The sequence below is a fragment of the Suncus etruscus genome, chromosome 3 (assembly GCF_024139225.1).
Source record: "Suncus etruscus isolate mSunEtr1 chromosome 3, mSunEtr1.pri.cur, whole genome shotgun sequence".
NCBI lineage: Eukaryota > Metazoa > Chordata > Mammalia > Eulipotyphla > Soricidae > Suncus > Suncus etruscus.
Genome location: NC_064850.1, coordinates 89528078 through 89533856, shown reverse-complemented (window position 1 = coordinate 89533856; position 5779 = coordinate 89528078). Strand labels below are relative to the sequence as shown.

The window sequence follows — 5779 nt, the reverse complement described above, 5'->3', positions numbered from 1 at the left end:
AAGAAAGAAAGAAAGAAAGAAAGAAAGAAAGAAAGAAAGAAAGAAAGAAAGAGAAAAAAAGAAAGAAAAGAAAGAAAGAAAGAAAGAAAGAAAGAAAGAAAGAAAGAAAGAAAGAAAGAAGAAAGAAAGAAAGAAAGAAAGAAAGAAAGAAAGAAAGAAAGAAAGAAAGAAGAAAGAAAGAAAGAAAGAAAGAAGAAGAAAGAAAGAAAGAAAGAAGAAAGAAGAAAGAAAGAAAGAAAAAAGAAAGAAGAAAGAAAGAAAGAAAGAAAGAAAGAAAGAAAGAAAGGAAGAAAGAAAGAAAGAAAAGAAAGAAAGAAAGAAAGAAGAGAAAAAGAAAAAGAAAGAAAGAAAGAAAGAAAGAAAGAAAGAAAGAAAGAAAGAAAGAAAGAAAGAAAGAAAGAAAGAAAGAAAGAAAGAAAGAAAGAAAGAAAATGGTGAAGTATTAGATTGTGCTCCCTGCAAATTTTCTTTCCTCTGATACAAAGCCCCCTATATCAGGATATCTGTAATTTATTGGTGAAACAAGATATGATCTCTTTAATTATATTTTAAGATATTTCTGACCAGTGACTAAAAGGGAAAAAAGGGAGAGAGAAAATAAATATCTTCATTAATGCAGGCAGGGGAAATATGGGACATCTGTGGCAAGAAATGTTCATTGGTGAAGCCAAGGCTTTTGTTATTGTGTGACTGAAACTCAACCATAAGCAAATTTATAACTGTGTATCTCATGACAATTCAACTAAAACCTTATTTAAACATATTTTAATATTTTACTCTATAGAAACTATGCAGACAGATGTTTACTTTAAGGACAGGAGACCAATATTTCCAACTCAGATATGGAAACAGAAAGGAGACACTCAGTTAAGAAAATCCTTGTTCTATGTATAAAGGTTATAATGAGTGAAATTAAAATAATACAAAAAATACATGGTTGTACATTTAGATAGAGCTGTCCAACATTTCTAGATCAAAAGAATTCAGGTAAGCCAAGAAGGCTCCATGCAAGGTCTTATGAATTCAGAACATCTCTGAAGTAGCCAGAAAATTGCATGTAGAATTTGCTACTTCACCTTCTAGTTAATACCTCTTTGAAGGGCACTTGCCACTCGGGTTTCTTTACTTCTTTATATATCACAGAAATCATTCAATGAAATTTTAATTATAGTTACCTATCCCCATCACAACTATCCACATAACAACACACAATAACTACTTCCATGATGTAAAAGTAATAAAGAGAAAACAATGCAGAACTCAGTCATGCTTAGTATTAAAAAATTAATAGCTATGAATACTCAAAAAGTAATGCATAGCCATGTAACCTCTCTGATAGAGACTTTAGAAAAGAAACATTGAGGATGCTTAAGTTCACAGAAGCAATGGAACAGATAACCATTAAAATACAAAAGAATATGAGATAATAAATGAGAAAACTACAAGCAGAAACTACAGAACTAAATAATTTGGTAGGTGAAAAGAAAAACCACTGAAAGTTATCAGCAGCAGTTACAGTAGCTGAGATTAAAAAAATGGTAAGTTTGAAGTTTAGAAGCAGAAAATTTCAAATAAAAATAGATGATAAATAAATGACTCAAAACTAAATGGATAGCAGAAAATCACACTGTAGGTTGTATTCGAAGGGAACAAAAAAAAAATCAGGTAACTATCAGAGACCCAGGAGAGCAATTTTAATGAAAATATATTAAAGAAATATTCATTGAGAACTTTATGGAGATTAAAAATACATGCACCCAGACTCAAAATACCTGAATAGTACTAGTAAAAAAAAATAGCTAAATACACTGAACTCAGAAGACCCAAATTTTCTTCAACCAGGCTTAAAAAAGGTGTCTCTCACACTCACTTTGGTTACTACAATTTGAATTATACAAAGAAGATTATAAAAGCCCCTGAAAATGGATGTCAAGTAAAATAGTGAGGGATTTTATATTTTTAATTCAACAAACACACCAAACTGCTATTGATAGTGACTCAAATCTCCATGACAATATCTCTCAGTGTCAATGGGCTGAATGCACCAATTTAGAAACACAGAGTTGCAGGGTGTATTAGAAAATTGAATCCAAAATTCTGCTGCCTTCAAAAAAAAATGTTTGAACAGATAGAGCAAACACAAACTCTAAGTTCAAGGTTGAATAACAAGTATTCAAGAAAAACACTTGAGAAAGCAAGTGTGAACTTTTTAGAATTACATGACATAGACTTTGGGCTCAAAGGATTATAAGAGATATAACAATCATTTCTTAATAGTCAAGGAAAATGTACGCAATGAAAAACTCACATATATAAAGGTATATGAACCTGTCAAGGACCAGCAAAATGATTAATAAAACACTAATAGAATTGAAAGAAGACATTGATAGCAACACAATAGTATTTGGAAATGTCAACAATGTATGCCACTTAGGCTAAAAATAAACAAGGAAATACTTGCTCTAAAGGAAGCTTTGGAAGAGAGGGGACATGTGTGCGATTTTTCATCAGGCCACCAAAGACCTATTCACAGTTTTCTCTAGTGCACATGGGACATTCACCAGAATAGACCACATACCTCCACTACATTAAGGGTACAGAAATTATTCCAGCTATTTTTTTAGTTGGTACAATTTTCTGTGCAAGGAAATAAAAGCTAATAACATAAAAGGAAATATAATGAAAATACATGGAAACTAAATATATCATTATTGAAAACTGAATGGGTCAGAGAAAAAATCAAAAGATTCCTGGAAACAGGGGCCAGAGTGGTGGCACAAGTGATAAGACATCTGCCTTGTGCATGCTAGCTTTTGACGGACTTCAATTCAATCCCCTGGGATTCCAAATATATATATTTGTTCTTGGAAACAAATGAGAATGAGGATGTGATCTACCATATACCATGAGAGTCAGCAAATCATTGCTTATAAAAAATTATTAGCTATTCAAGCATTCATCGAAAAGGAAGAAAGTATCCACATAATAACAACTCAGAAACTGATTATCAAAAAGGATACAAGGCAGGCAGGAGAAATGTCATAATAAAATGTAGAGAATAAAATAATTAACTGATAAAAACAAAAGACAAATTAAAAATGTCAATAGACAAATAACTTGTTCTTTAAAAACATAAACAAGATTTATAAAACACTATTAATACTGAGAGAGAACCCTAATAACATAAATTAAGAATCAAAAGGGAAATCACAACAGACTTAACAGAAATACAAAGGATCATTAGAGATTGAATTAAGAATTTTTATGTCAAAGAAATCAAAAGGGTATATCACACAGACATAACAGAAATTTAAAGGATCATCAGAGATTACTTTGAGAATGCAATAGGTAATCAAGAAGAAATGTATAATCTCCTAGACTACTTAAACTTCCCAAGTCAGAACTAAGAATATAAGGAATGCTGAACAGACCTATCATTTTCGAAAAAACCAACTGGGTAATCTAAAATTCCAGGTCTCCTAGTTAATTCTTTTAAACCTATAAAGACCTACTTCTAAAACTTTTCAGGACCTTTCAGGAAACTAAATTCTCATAAATACTCTCAGTCTCTATGAAGCAAACATAACCCGAAATCAAAACCATATAGAGATATCACAAATAATTACAGGCCAAACCCCTCAATAAAAAGAGATGAAAAGATCATTGAAAATATACTACCATATACATCCCAAATATGCATTAAATGCCTGAACAATGAGCAAGTAAGATTTATCCCAAAATGCAATATGGTTTAAATGATTTAGAGGAAAGGCTTTTAATTTTTCTTCAATGAGGATAATATTTGCTATCATAGACTGCAAAATCTCTTAAAGAGGCCTGGTCATTAAGGGAGCATCTACTACTGGGGTTAAGTGGTTAAAAATAAATTTTTTATCGTAATTGTTGTATGTTTGTGTTTGACTATTTTTTCAGATCACTTTCTCTTTTATTCTAGCAGTTTCTTTCTACCTGAAAGATAGGTTAGCAAAGTGAAAGAATCAGTCCCTCCCTGCTTGTCGCGGAGTTTGCCATCTCTATAAGAAGACGGGTTAGGATTAGTCTGTTTGTGAAGCCACTGTATATTTACAATATGGTGGTCCACAGCAGTTAACATGACTGCAATTCTGTTTACTTCGAGGCACAGGAATGTGGTTTTTTGATTGAATTAAGACAATGCTTACTGATAACATGTACTCCATGATAATGCAAATAGCACTCAGTGGTAAACATTTGATACACATTCCTGACATTTTTTATTACTGTATTTTCTGATAGAAAAATATTACCTAATTCTACATATAAGGATGATAAAGCAGAAAAGACTAACCTATAAGGGGCCAGAGAGTCAGGGGTAGGGAGTTTGCCTTGCAAGTATTCAATCCAGGATGGATGGTGGTCCAAGATTGACGGTCTTTTGAATCCCGGAATTCCATATGGTCCCTTAGGCCTGTCAGGAGCTATTTCTAATTGCAAAACCAGGAGTAACTCTTGAGCACCGGTGGGTGTGACCCAAAAACAAAAAATTTTTTTTCTTTTAAACTGGAGATAGTAAAATATACTAAGGACCATGGAAGTAGCAGCAGAGAGACATTTTGGGTTGTCTCAAACTGAAAAAAGTGGTAAGAGAATGGAAGAAACAAGAGGATCAGTTGTAAAATGCAGATAAAAGTAAGCACACTTTGTGGGCATACAGTCTAGTATCCACAACTAGACGTGAACATGAAAGAATGGATTACACATCCATTCTAAAATAATGGCTTCTCAGTCTCTACAAAAATGGTCATCTATGTAACCAAACACATTGCTAAAGGCATTCAAGATTTTACTGGATCACTTTGATGGTGCTACAGATTTATGAAGCAATGCGGCCTTGCTATACTCACACAAACTAGAATTGAGCAAAAAAAAAAATGTCAAAAATATGATTCTAAGATTCTATCTTTTCACAAATTTGTACTTGATGTTAGGAGGAAAAATGCTTTCAAAACTAGCCAGAATGGAAATATGGCTAAACTCCCATTAACCTTTGCTGTGTGATCTGGTAGGACTATTGATTTGAAAGGTGTCAAGATCATCACAGTCAAAATTTCAGGACATTAGAAAAGTTATTACACTGCTTTATTACATCTGCTGTGCAGATGGCACCAAATTGCCACCCATGTTAATCTCCAAAAGGAAAATATTTCCAAAAGAAGTGATTCATAAGACGAGATGAATGGACAAAATGGAATAATAATATGTGTTGAAAGTGTGGTCCAAATATCCTGGAGGGCTCCTGAAAAATTCTACCTTGTTAGTGCTTGACCAGCTTAAAGCACTTATTAGTGGAAATACAACGAAGTGCTTTAAAGAAGTACAGACTCATCTAGCCATAACTCTTGGAGTTCTTACCAGCCAGTTGCAACCTCTTGATGTTTCCATCAACAAACCATTTAAGATCTTTATGCAAGAAGAGTTGAACAAATGGATGGAGGCTGGTAATTATGATCTGATGTCTTCTGTACTAATGTAGAAACCCACTATCACTCAATTTTGTGAATGGGTAAAAATATAATGGCACTCAGTAAAGAATAAAATTGCTGTATAGTTGTTCCAAAAATGTGGCATTAGCAGTGCTTTAGATGGAACTGAAGATGATATAGTATATCAAGATAGAGATGAAAATGATGTCAGTGATTGTGAGAAAATGAACTTCATAAATTCTGACTCAAGTGATAAAGAGTTCTTGGGGTTCCCAGAAAACTATAAGAGTACTCGAAACTTAAATGCTCTTCATTTG

The 5779-nt window shown here is 32.8% G+C and overlaps 1 pseudogene; it reads left to right on the top strand.

The window, feature by feature from the left end:
• Positions 1–1860: 1860 nt before the first annotated feature.
• Positions 1861–1961, top strand: LOC126004907 (uncharacterized; annotated as a pseudogene).
• Positions 1962–5779: the final 3818 nt, after the last annotated feature.